Consider the following 12,816-nt stretch of genomic DNA (forward strand, 5'->3'; position numbering starts at 1 on the left):
AAACCAGAATATCCTTGCTAAGAATGCCTTTTTTAAGGCACGATCAACTCCATCAGGCCATTAGCATGGTTGACGCCGAACTTTCATGTCACGAAATTGCACGTCGTATGTGCTGTTCTCACCTGACAGTCATGAAATGGGTTAGGAGACATGATCAGACAGGGTCTATGAGTAATAGAGCACGCACAGGCCATGAAAAAGTGATGTCGATATTGTATAAAATAGTAGAGGTATATATTAGGTGGTAACTTTTCAGTGACGCTGAGTATACATTTGATCACACTTGGTAGGTAGTAACACAAGAAACATAATAATTATTATATAAAACATTTTTAAACCAAGCTAAACTAACATTATCATGTATGCCGCTATTAATATCAAGTTTTCTTACCAGCTGATCAATATTTGTCCTTCCTTCAAATTATTGTATCTGTGTATTAAGCAGATGTATTAACAACATGGTCAGCTCTGGTCATTTCTAAACGCGGTACACAATGTTTAGTAAAGTTCTGTGAAATCCATCTGAAGCATCAGCTGAAATAGGAATGACATTATGATCAGAGTATTACTACATAATCAGTTTATTCCACCTCACTGTACTGTAGCAGTACCAGACTGCATTTTTGGGGAAATTCTGTATTTTGTCACTAAATTTGTTTTAGAATTAGGCAATTACAATTAAAACAAAGGCAAATTGAAAATACTTTAGTACAAATTTGCCTCACATTAACAGACTGAGTGGGAGTTGGCCTTGTTTCCTGGAGATAGCAAGACTTGGTGTATTGGAATACATTGTAAATACACAAACATTTGCTGAAAATCACCACTTTATGAATGTGCTATTGGTGTATATAACTGTAAAAAGTATAATATATTTATTTATAATGGAAGTTGAAAAATTTAAAAGCATACATTATGTTATGAGAGAATCATGCTGATTTGCAAATATTTTCATCTGAAAAGTTACATAATGTATTGCATATTAAATTGTACTGTAAAACATATTGTACTAATAATGCCATATTGATTTGCATAAATTAGGACAAAAAGTGTCATGTTGATTTAGTTATATTTACATTAAGTTGTGTTGTTTCAGTAGCAAATTTTCAATTTTCAGGAAGTTCCATAATTTGCGGCTTAATTTGTTTTTGAGAATTGGGCAATTATAAAGAAAACAAATTAAAGCAATATGAAAATACTTGATACAAAGCTGGCTCAAAATAACAGAATGAAAAAGGGTTTGCCAGTATCCTGAAATTTATTGGAATACATTGTATCAATGTTTGCTGAAAATCATGTCTTTCGGAATTGTGACATGGGTATATATAACTGTTGAAAGTATTTTATCTATTTATGGGTGTACATAACTGTAAAAAATTATTTATTTATAATAACTGTAAAGGACTTAGTGTATATCATGTTATGACAGCATCATGTTGATTTTGTAAATATTTTCATCCGAAAACTTACATAATGATTTTCATATTATATCATACTGTAAAACATTTTGTGCATATCTCAAAAAGTATTTGATCCAGAGTCGTCAAACCTCAGAAGGCTGTCATTCAGCATGTGAAGTTGTGCATCTGGTTTCTTAATTGGGATTTCACACAGCCAGACCAGAGTTATGACTTTTTACTTAGTCAAATATGCATAAAAATGGCCTCAAAATGTGTGTTTCATGTTATCTCAAAAAGTACTTGACCTAGGAAACATTAAAAGAATATTACTTAGCATGTGACATAATCCTTAAAAAGCACTTGCCTCCAGATAGTACGACAACAAAAAAAGAGAAAATTTTTAGGTATTAGGAAATCAATGCTATGTTTCTTAGGAAAGCTTTGAAACTTAATTACTGACAGACTATATGTTATAGAAACACATGAGAATTAGTTATTTTTTACTAAGTTTTACAATGACAATATCATTTGTAACACTTTACTCAAAGTAAACTGCCTTAATCATAAATATCTTTATTCAATGATCATTAACCTTTAGCATGCTAGATAAATTGTCGTCTGCTGGAAATGTCGTCTGCTAAAATTGTAAAGTTCATTCAATTTGCTCCAAAATTGGAAGAAATATTGTCAGAGTAGCAAACAGCCTGGAACCTGATCAGACGCCGATTCAATCTGGTTCCAAGCTATTTGCAAAGGCTGTTAAATTCGCCTGCAGCAGGCTAAGGGTTAATTACATATTCCTCTGTGATGTATTGGTAAAGACAGGGGCAGAGTTTTATTCCCGTGGCAGCCCTTGGCCAAGTTCGATAACCACCCAAATCGCCCCAGGCACTCCTGGATTATGGCCCTTGAATTAGGCCAAGTTCGATGACGGGCATATTTTTTGACAGTTTGGCACTGTTGTTTGTTTTCATTTTATTATAATATGTGTTATAATGTGATGAGGCTTTCATAGTTACAGAGGTTACTAAACTAAAGCTGTCACAGGAGTAACGAATTATACCCCCACAATATGGCCTTGTCACAGAAGTAAGCCCATGTCAAAGCCGAACCTCAAAATCAATAGGGGTCATCTGCTGGTCATGATCAACCTCCCTATTAAGTTTAGTGATCCTAGGCCCAAGCCTTCTTAAGTTACCATCTGGAAATCGTTTAACTGCCCCATGTGGTTCTGGGACAATCTGTGTATGAAAAGATTTGGAACCACTGCCTTACCCTTGCATGATCGTAAGAGGCGACTAATAGGGTCTTAACACTTGATTTTGCAGTAACTCTGTGATTCCAGCAGGTATGCAAGTTTTGATTCCATACCTCATGTTTTTATTTCGATGTACCGTAAATGAGATGTGGAACCAAAATTTGTAGTCCTATTTGGCACCATATAACCTATACTGTGTTGGTGCACCATAAAACCCAAATAAATAAATAAATAACTGTTCCGGGTCATTGTGACCTTGACCCTTGACCTACTGACCTCAAAGTCGAACATGACCTGTATTTTATGATGTTACACCTGTGTACCATAATTTATCATCCTAGGCCCAAGCATTCTCAAGTTATCATCCAGAAACCACTTAACTTTTCCAGGTAATTGTGACCTTGACCCTTGACCTACTGACCTCAAAGCTGAACTTGACCTGTATTTAATGATGTTACACCTTTATACCAAAATTTATTACCCTTGGCCCAAGCGTTCTCAAGTTATCATCCGGAAACCATTTAACTGTTCCAGGTCATTGTGACCTTGACCTTTGACCTACTGACCTCAAAGCCGAACTTGACCTGTATTTTACAATGTTACACCTGTGTACCAAAAATTATTTAAATCCGTCAAGCCTTTCATGAGTTATTGTCCGTAAACCATGAAAACCAATGGACCGACCGACAGACAGACCGACGGACAAGCTCACTCCTATATAGCCCCCAAAGTTCGTTTTGTGGGGGTATAATAATAATTATTATTATATACTCCTTTCTATTCCCTGTTAAGTTACAATGGTACTGGAAATGTCAATATTTTTCCATACACTGACACCTTAATTTCATAATGTGTGTTGTAATTTAATGTGTGTTGTTTCATTAATTCTTTTATTATGTTTAATATTGTCAATTTTATTCAGGCTATTGAACAAAGTCATAATATTTAAATTACATTTACATCTGTAGATACCTATGTAATATAAAGGTTATTATCTTTCCATTATGAAGTATGCATTCGCTCTTTTATGGAAAAATACTGCGCTCCTTCAAGACGCGCAATATTTCCACTAAGGAACTCGTACATATTTCACAATACAAAGCTAATAACCTGTAATAATCATAGATATTGAGGGTATCAATAGAATGATAATATTATGATTATAGATTTGTATTTGTTTAGTTCAGTGTTAGATCAAAATACTGTTCAATGAGTGAACACAAAATGCAATAACTTCATTAATGGTGTAGGCCTCTAGTGAAATTGTCATATTTGGTGTTCATGAGTACAGGTATTTTGATCTTACATGAAAAACAAAAATAATGTTTTTCTTTTCCTTTTGATTTTCAGTTGCTTAAATCAAAATTTGTATAACTGAGCCGCGCCATGGGAAAACCAACATGGTGGCTTTACGACCAGCATGGATCCAGACCAGCCTGCGCATCTGCGCAGTCTGGTCAGGATCCATGCTGTTTGCTTTTAAAGCCTACTGCAATTAGAGAAACCTTTAGTGAACAGCATGGATCCTGACCAGACTGTGAGGATGCACAGGCTGGTCTGGATCCATGCTGGTCACAAAGCCACTATGTTGGTTCATGGCACGGCTCATATTTGTTAATTTGTATATAGGAAAACTTTTGATTATTCTGGATACTTAAGAAATCTACCAAGCTCTGATGTGTAAATGAAGGTAGTGGGCCAGTAAAGAAAATCTGCAATTTCTGATTATATATCCTGGTATAGCGTTTTGTCACTCTTCAATCATAATTGTTGATTATACGGAGCAAATTAATTTCAGTGCCAGCCATGAAATACCAAGTACTGAGAACATAGCAGTCTAAAGAAATTGCACATTGTCACTAATGGACCTGTATTCATCAGTTTTGTGTCTGAATTGAAAAAAAAATTGCTCTGTCATTGTTATATTAGACCACATTAAAATGAAACTTTGCATGAACATGTATTCTGTAACTACAAACAGCTCAGTCAAATTTCACGGGTGTATATTTGCTAGAAATAAAGATACTGCAATTTTATTGTTTGCCCTTCTCAAGTCCAAGTTTCAGAATTTATGCATTGATGAAAATGGACCCAGGTCCAAAACCATATGACTCAATGAATTATTCTACTAACCTTGTGAGCTTCCATCGGAAAAAGGCTTGGTCTTTATAGTTTTTACAGCTCAGCACTTGGTATCAATTTGTTACTGGCAGAAATAGCAGACTCTGATTGGCTAATAAAGTCTTGTTGAACTCTTCTATTGTTTTTTTCTTTCTAATTGCACCCATATCTAGTGTATCCACCAGCTAAAGACTGGCCTATAAAAATGGAAAATATAGAATACAGTAAAACATGATGACAGTGAACTTGAATATAGTGAATGCTAGGATATTAAAGAAAAATTCTTTATTTCAAGATTTAGCCTAGCCTGGTTAACTGGCTGCATGGTTATTTTTTATATAAATACAGGAAACATTTTATTAGAAAATTTTAAGCCTCTTAATTAGCACAATTTTATCTGATGGCTGAACCATTCACCAGTCCCTGTGTGGAGCCAGGGGCAATAAAAAATGTCAATGTAGAAACAACCTTCTGGAGTTACTTCCCTCTTAATGAAGAAAAATGATATATGTAAGTAAGAACAAACATAGAGACGGGAGCCAGTCTAGATTTAGCCTTTCTCTATTTCATATGAATTTCTACTAATTTAAAGCTTACAAACAGATCAAAACAGCTAACCTACCACTTTAGTACAAGCATTTAAATCCTCTTATTTTGCACAATTTCCCCAAACTAGCCGACATTTTCCATGGACTTTGGACTGTAAAGAGAAGTGTAGGTCAACACCAAAACAAGAGCAATCTAGTAGAATTTCGAGTTTTCAAGTCAGAATATTACAGAGCAAACAACATACAAAATGTTCCTACATAAGCAATTAATTGGTTTGTCATGAAAAATACTTTTTAAATGTCAGATTTAAAAGAAAGAAAGAGAACAAATACCTTACCTATATATTTTCCGCATGGTTGCAAATTGTGGAGATACAGCCCTATTTTACAGCTAAAACCAGACGCCAATTTTTGCACCTTATTATGGAACACTGGTTGAGATCATGATCAGGCGCTGTAGATCTGTGACACATGTCACTGGGGTTCATTTTAATGTCATCTGAGAGCAAACTGAAACTTGTATTTCTCATGTATGAAAGCTGTCACTGGGGTTCAGTTTGTACACCCTGGGAGCCAACTGGAACTCTCTCAGCATCTTTGCACTAGAAGACTTTCCTCTAATTATCAAGGTCATCCCAATTTTGTCGCAAAGAATTTTACATTAACACTCATGGTAGATATTTTGCATGTTAACCTTACACTTTTATAGATAATTCAAAAGCAAATGACAGCTGCTGTACACAAGACACATTATGGTGACCAACTGACAACACATGTGAGCATTTGGCTAAGGTGTGCTGAAATCACTGATAACCCTTGCAAGGTAGGGTTGGAAAACCTCAGTTTCTTAGCATTCTTTGCAACTGTCTAGAAATTCTATAGAAGTCAAACGATTTCTTTGGAAAATTTTGGAATTTAAGTAAAATATTGCTGGTATTTGCACACATTTTCAAAGATCCCAAACTATTGGAGTTTTTTGGGTGTGTGTGTGTGTGGTGGGGAGGGGGGGGTGCGGGTAATGTCTCACAGACACAATTATAGGTCACATGGCAACTTTTTAGCTTTGATGGTGGAGGAGGACCCAAGGTGTCCCTTTCTGCATTATTTCATCTCAAGCGGGCACCTGGGTAGAACCACCAACCTTCTGTAAGCCAGCTGGATGCCTTCCTCACATGAAGAATTCAACATCCTGAGTGAGGCTCAAACTATTCTATTACCTTCAATTATTTGATAAAATGGAAATACCAAACTATTCTAAAGAATTGCAACACAGAAAAAGATTTAAATTCTTTCAAACAAGATGAAGATGTTTTGAAAACAAAATGTTTCCACGGGCATTTAATCTTGTTAAAGCAATCTTTTTTATGAAATAGTGTGTATGTGTGAGTATATCAAGATACAGCGTCTTTTCCCAACATTTTTTCTGTCATATAAACGACGGTAACTACCTGTAGCAGTGAGCACAATGCCAAACTTGATACTGCTGTCTCACTGGAATATCTAGCCATAAACACATGACAAGGTATCCTACCCAGTCACATTATACAAACAGTGAGCTGACCAGTCCTAGTACTATACCCTTAATACTGAGCACCAAGCCAGTAAGCTAATAGTACCACTTTTTACATCTTTGGTACGCTGTGGCCAGGGAGTGAACCCACAACCTTCTGCACTCAAAGTGGGCACTCTACAACTAGGCTGCAAAGGCAGTGTTTTTATTAGGAAATAGAACACAAAAGTAAATGTTAACTTAATACAGATAAATATATAAAGAAAATTGTGAATACTTTTGTGTAAAAATCAAAAGGCCATAACAGCATGGATTTAATTTCAAGGATTTAAATAACCAAGAAATACATGAGCCGCGCCATGAGAAAACCAACATAGTTGCTTTGCGACCAGCATGGATCCAGACCAGCATGCGCATCTGCGCAGTCTGGTCAGGATCTATGCTGTTCGCTTTCAAAGCATATTGCTATTAGAGAAACTGTTAGCGAACAGCATGGATCCTGACCAGACTGCGCAGATGCGCAGGCTGGTCTGGATCCATGCTGGTCGCAAAGCCACTATGTTGGTTTTCCCATGGCACGGCTCACATGAAAATTAGTCCCCCATGGAAATTAATGATATAACAGTAGCTTTTCGAAAATGCACTGGCATTTGATTAATGGGTAACAATTTCTAAAATTATACCTGTTTTAATGCTCAGTTTCCAAAAATTTAAACCAGAAATATTTAACAAACTCTAACAAGACCCATTCTCTTGTTTCACTAGCATGTCATGCAATATTACTACAGGGCCTCCTCTGCCATTCGCCAATGTAGCCAAATGCTACAAATTTAAAGAACTGGCTACAGATTTTTGAAAGTGGCGACAAGAATTTTTAAAAAAATGCAGCCAAATTTCAGCAATTCAGTTTCAATTTGGCAGTTTCTCTCAAAATGTGGCTACAACTTTCTGAAGCCTAGTGGAGGCCCTGCACTAAAAGAACTAGGACCTTACTGAAATTCCTAGTACAGACCTCGATCATCAAAATTTCGAAAAAAAAAAATTCAGAAATTAGTGCCATTCTAGCATTTTTTTTTTCATGAATCATGCATCGTGAGACTTTGCAGAAAAAATTAAATTCCATGAAAAGCAATACTGCCTAAAACTTTGTGATCAAGCATTTGAGAGAGACTTAGCAAGTAAAAATACATTTGACTGTATCCTTATACATGTATATATATATTTCTCATTTTTTTGTCTCTTTACCAAATCAAGAACAAGAAAAGTCTGTGAACTATGTTAACATTTCTTTATTCATAAATAGATTCATTACACAAAGTCAATAAATAATGATAATTTTGCTTCAAATAACATTATGTTTGTCCCAAAAATGAAATAATTTGATTCTACACTAAAATCTAACATTCACATGACCAGCTAAATCTACTATTTCCCCTTATTTATGATTTTTTTTTTTTTTATGTAAAGTAACAAGAGTGTCTATCTCACATTACATATCTTAGGTATGCATTAGGCCTAAAAAACTTATTTATTTCCAGTAACATGCCCTCCCCAAAAAAATAGGTACTGATAGGAATTTTTTTTTTAATTTTTTTTACAATGAAGAAAGAGCAACACAAAGCAAAAAGTATTTAAAACAAGAGCTGTTACTAATGGAGACAAATGCCCCCACAGTGCCTTGACCTTTGACCTGGTGACCCCAAAGTCAGTAGGGGTCGTGTACTCAATAAGTACTATCAGCATGTGAAGTTTGAAGATCCTGGGTGAAGTGGTTCACGAGTAAAGTGCCTTCATGCAAAAAGTTAACGTTGTGACTAACGAATGAACGAACAGACAGTTGAAAACTAATATGCCTCCGTTCGGGGCATAAAAAAAGCGGAAATATCAAAAAAAAAATTCCGCCATAAAAACATTAAGCGTGCGGCAAATTTTTAGGGTAGGCCGGGATACTGGAAACAAACAATTTATTTAGACCTTAGAGGGCATGACAGTTATAATGGTTTCACATCAAATAAATTGAATAAAACAAAACAAAACAAATGTCAAACTTCTAATAAAACTCCATTTATGAATTGCATTTCTGGTGAGCTAAGATACTTGTACAGGCTGAAAAGAAAACATATGAAAATGGAACTGTGAATAAGTTGCTTTTGTAAGCAAAATTATTTTCAACAACACATATGCATAAAATCTATAAAATCTGACAACATTTACGCATAAACAATGGAAAATGTAACTCATAAAATCATATAAAATAAGGAACCACTATGTACAATGCCATTATCTACACATTTTGCATAACATATACAAGTATTTAAAAAATCTTGTCTTGGTAAATTTTGTTTAACAAAATCTCTCATATTATACGAAACATAAACAAATAAAACCATATAAAAAAAATCATTTTTTTTTAACAAAACATCACAGTTCTGAAACATACCGTATTTTCCCTTATTAATGCCCCCTAACACTGCAAACAAAAGGGGCATTTTTTAAGATTTTGAATTTTTTTTTAAATCATTTTCTTTACTTACAACAACAAATTCAACTATACAGAAGGAACTGTAACAATTATAACATTATCATAGTCACTGTGCTGGTTTCACTTATGACCAAAATTAAGTTTTAAACAAGAGGGCCATGATGGCCCTATATCGCTCACCTGTTATCATTGCACTTAAGGACAAGTCTTCAAGGTCAAAAGATCATAATAGAAATCAATCAAAAGAATTATGAGAAAATATAGTTGAAATTTTCTTTAAGTAACTTTAAAAACAAGATTTGAAAACTTTTTGTAGAGGTCCACTAGGCAATGCTACATGTCAAATATCTAAGCTCTTCTGGTTTATTTTTAGAAAATTTTGAAGATTTTTCTATGTACAATCAAGTAACCCCATGGGGCAGGGTCAATTTGACCCCAGGGGTCATGATTTGAATAAACTTTGTAAAAGTCTAATAGGCAATGCTACATGTCAAATATCTAAGATCTAGGCCTTCTGGTTTATTTTTAGAATTTTTTTTAAAGATTTTCCTATGTAAAATCAAGTGACCCCTAGGGCGGAGTCAATTTTGACCCCGGGGGACAAGGTGTGAACAATTTTGTAGAGGTCCACTAGGCAATGCTGCATGTCAAATATCTAGTCTCTAGGCCTTCTAGTTTATTTTTAGAAAATTTTTGAAGATTTTCCTATGTAAAATCAAGTGACCCCTGGGGCGGGGTCAATTTTGACCCAGGGGGTCATGATATGAACAAATTTTGTAAAGGTCCACTAGGTAATGCTACATGTGAAATATCTAAGCTCTAGGCCTTCTGGTTTATTTTTAGAAAACTTTTGAAGATTTTCCTATGTAAAGTCAAGTGACCCCTAGGGCGGGGTCAATTTTGACCCCCGGGCCATGATTTGAACAAATTTTGTAGAGGTCCACTAGGCAATGCTACAAGTGAAATATCTAAGCTCTAGGCCTTCTGGTTTATTTTTAGAAATTTTTTGAAGATTTTCCTATGTAAAATCAAGTGACCCCTGGGGCGGGGTCAATTTTGACCCCGGGGTCATGATTTGAACAATTTTAGTAGAGGTCCACTAGGCAATGCTACATGTCAAATATCTAAGCTCTAAGGCTTCTGGTTTTTGAGAAGAAGATTTTTTAAGATTTTCTTATGTAAAATCAAGTGACCCCTGGGGCGGGGTCAATTTTGACCCCGGGGTCATGATTTGAACAAACTTGGTAGAGGTCCACTAGGCAATGCTTCACACCAAATATCTAAGCTCTAGGTCTTCTGGTTTTTGAGAAGAAGATTTTTAAAGTTTTTCCTTTCGGTTGCCATGGCAACCAGTGTTCTGCATGGAATTCAATTCTTTGAACAATTTTGAAAGGGGGCCATGCAAGGAACATCCCTGTGAAGTTTCATCAAAATTGGCCTGTTGGTTTAGGAGGAGATGTTGTTTAAAGGAAAGTGTGGACGGACGTACAACGGACGGACGGACGGACGGACGGACGGACAGACGGACGGACGCCGGACGGTGAGCGATCACAATACCTCACCCTGAGCACTTTGTGCTCAGGTGAGCTAAAAAAACAAAAACATTTTTGTAAATATGTGGGAAGTGTTAAGTTGGGAACATACAGTATAACCAAGAAGTCTTGACTTTATTGAAGTCCACATTATTTTCTTTTGTTCTATGTAGTTTATTGTTATGTAATAATCAACATGCTGATTATTCATTCTTCACAAATATATCCTGATACTGTAAAATTATTAATTTTCGTGGGGGACTAATTATCGTGGATTTCACTGTTGAGTAAATCCATGAAATTTAATCCTAACGAAGCCATAAAGTCCCCCTTAATTTTATATTCAAAGGTCAAGAACCATGAATTTATGTTTCCACAAAAGAACAATTTTGCTCAATTCCACAAAATTTTGTGCCCATGAAATTAAATGATTTTATAGTAATAGAAAGTTAATACAAGAAACGCGGCAATGCCACGAAACCAGGTTTTCAACACTTTTCATAAGAATAAACAAGAGTGCCAAAATGTCACAATATACGCCCGTCACAGCAAATTTCTTTACTCTAGCACCTATCTAAGTCCACAAAAAAACACCTTACCAGGTAGAGATACCTTAAAATACACCTAAAATTAGAAAGTAACAACTATGTTGTACCACAGAAAAGTGGTCTTGGTTTTTCCCTACGGTCAATTATAAAAAAGTTACAATATAAGTTATTTATAGTAACAACTAAGGGAAGTTAATCTTAAAAAAAAAAAAAAAAAAAAAAAAAAAAAAATTCCACACAGAAATCCTTACCAGGTAGAGATTGGTCAAAATACACCTCAAAATTGGATGTAACATGCATGTTGTACTACAGAAAAGTGGTCTCGATTTTTCCCTACGTCTAGTAATGAAAAAGTTACAATATAAGCTATTTATAGTAACAACAAAGGGAAGTAATTCTAAAGAAGGGAACTGCGCAAGACACTTCGTCTCATGATGGTGTATAATTGTGCCAAGTTACATCAAAATCCCTCTTTGCATGAAGAAGATATGCTCCGGACAAAGTTTTCATTCTTGTATCCTTTGACCTCTAAGTGTGACCTTGACCTTAGACCTAGGGACCTGGTTCTTGCGCATGACACTCCGTCTCATGATGGTGAACAATTGTGCCAACTTTCATCAAAATCCCTCCATGCATGTAGAAGATACGCTAACCCTAACCCTAACCTAACCCTAACCCTATTTTTAGTAACAATGACCTTGACCTTGACCCCAGAAACCCCAAAATCAATCCCAAGCTACAACTTTATATAAGTTTTCTATACACCAAGTTTCATCATGATAGCTCATTCCTAAGTTAAGTTATTGACCGGAAACCCTTTTTCTATTTTAAGTAACAGTGACCTTGACCTTGACCCCAGAAACCCCAAAATCAATCCCAAGCTACAACTTTATATAAGTTTTCTATACACCAAGTTTCATCATGATAGCTCATTCCTAAGTTAAGTTATTGACCGGAAACCCTTTTTCTATTTTAAGTAACAGTGACCTTGACCTTGACCCCAGAAACCCCAAAATCAATCCCAGCCTTTGTCTTGATATAAGCTACATACATACCAAGTTTTATTCAAATATCTTTACCGAAACAAAAGTTATTGACCGGAAACCCTTTTTCTATTTTAAGTAACAGTGACCTTGACCTTGACCCCCAGAAACCCCAAAATCAATCCCAGCCTTTGTCTTGATATAAGCTACATACATACCAAGTTTTATTCAAATATCTTTACCGAAACAAAAGTTATTGACCGGAAACACCAGTTTGACGCCGCCGCCGCCGCCGCCCGCCCGCCCAACCGACATCTACCCCAATCTAATAACTCAGGTTTTCGTTGAAAACCTGGTTAACAAGTCACCAGTTGTCAATCAGGAAATCAGTTCACCAATAATTGGATTATATCTTGTACATGAATAATTGCACA

The sequence above is a fragment of the Mercenaria mercenaria genome, chromosome 19, assembly GCF_021730395.1.
Source record: "Mercenaria mercenaria strain notata chromosome 19, MADL_Memer_1, whole genome shotgun sequence".
NCBI classification, from domain to species: Eukaryota; Metazoa; Mollusca; class Bivalvia; order Venerida; family Veneridae; genus Mercenaria; species Mercenaria mercenaria.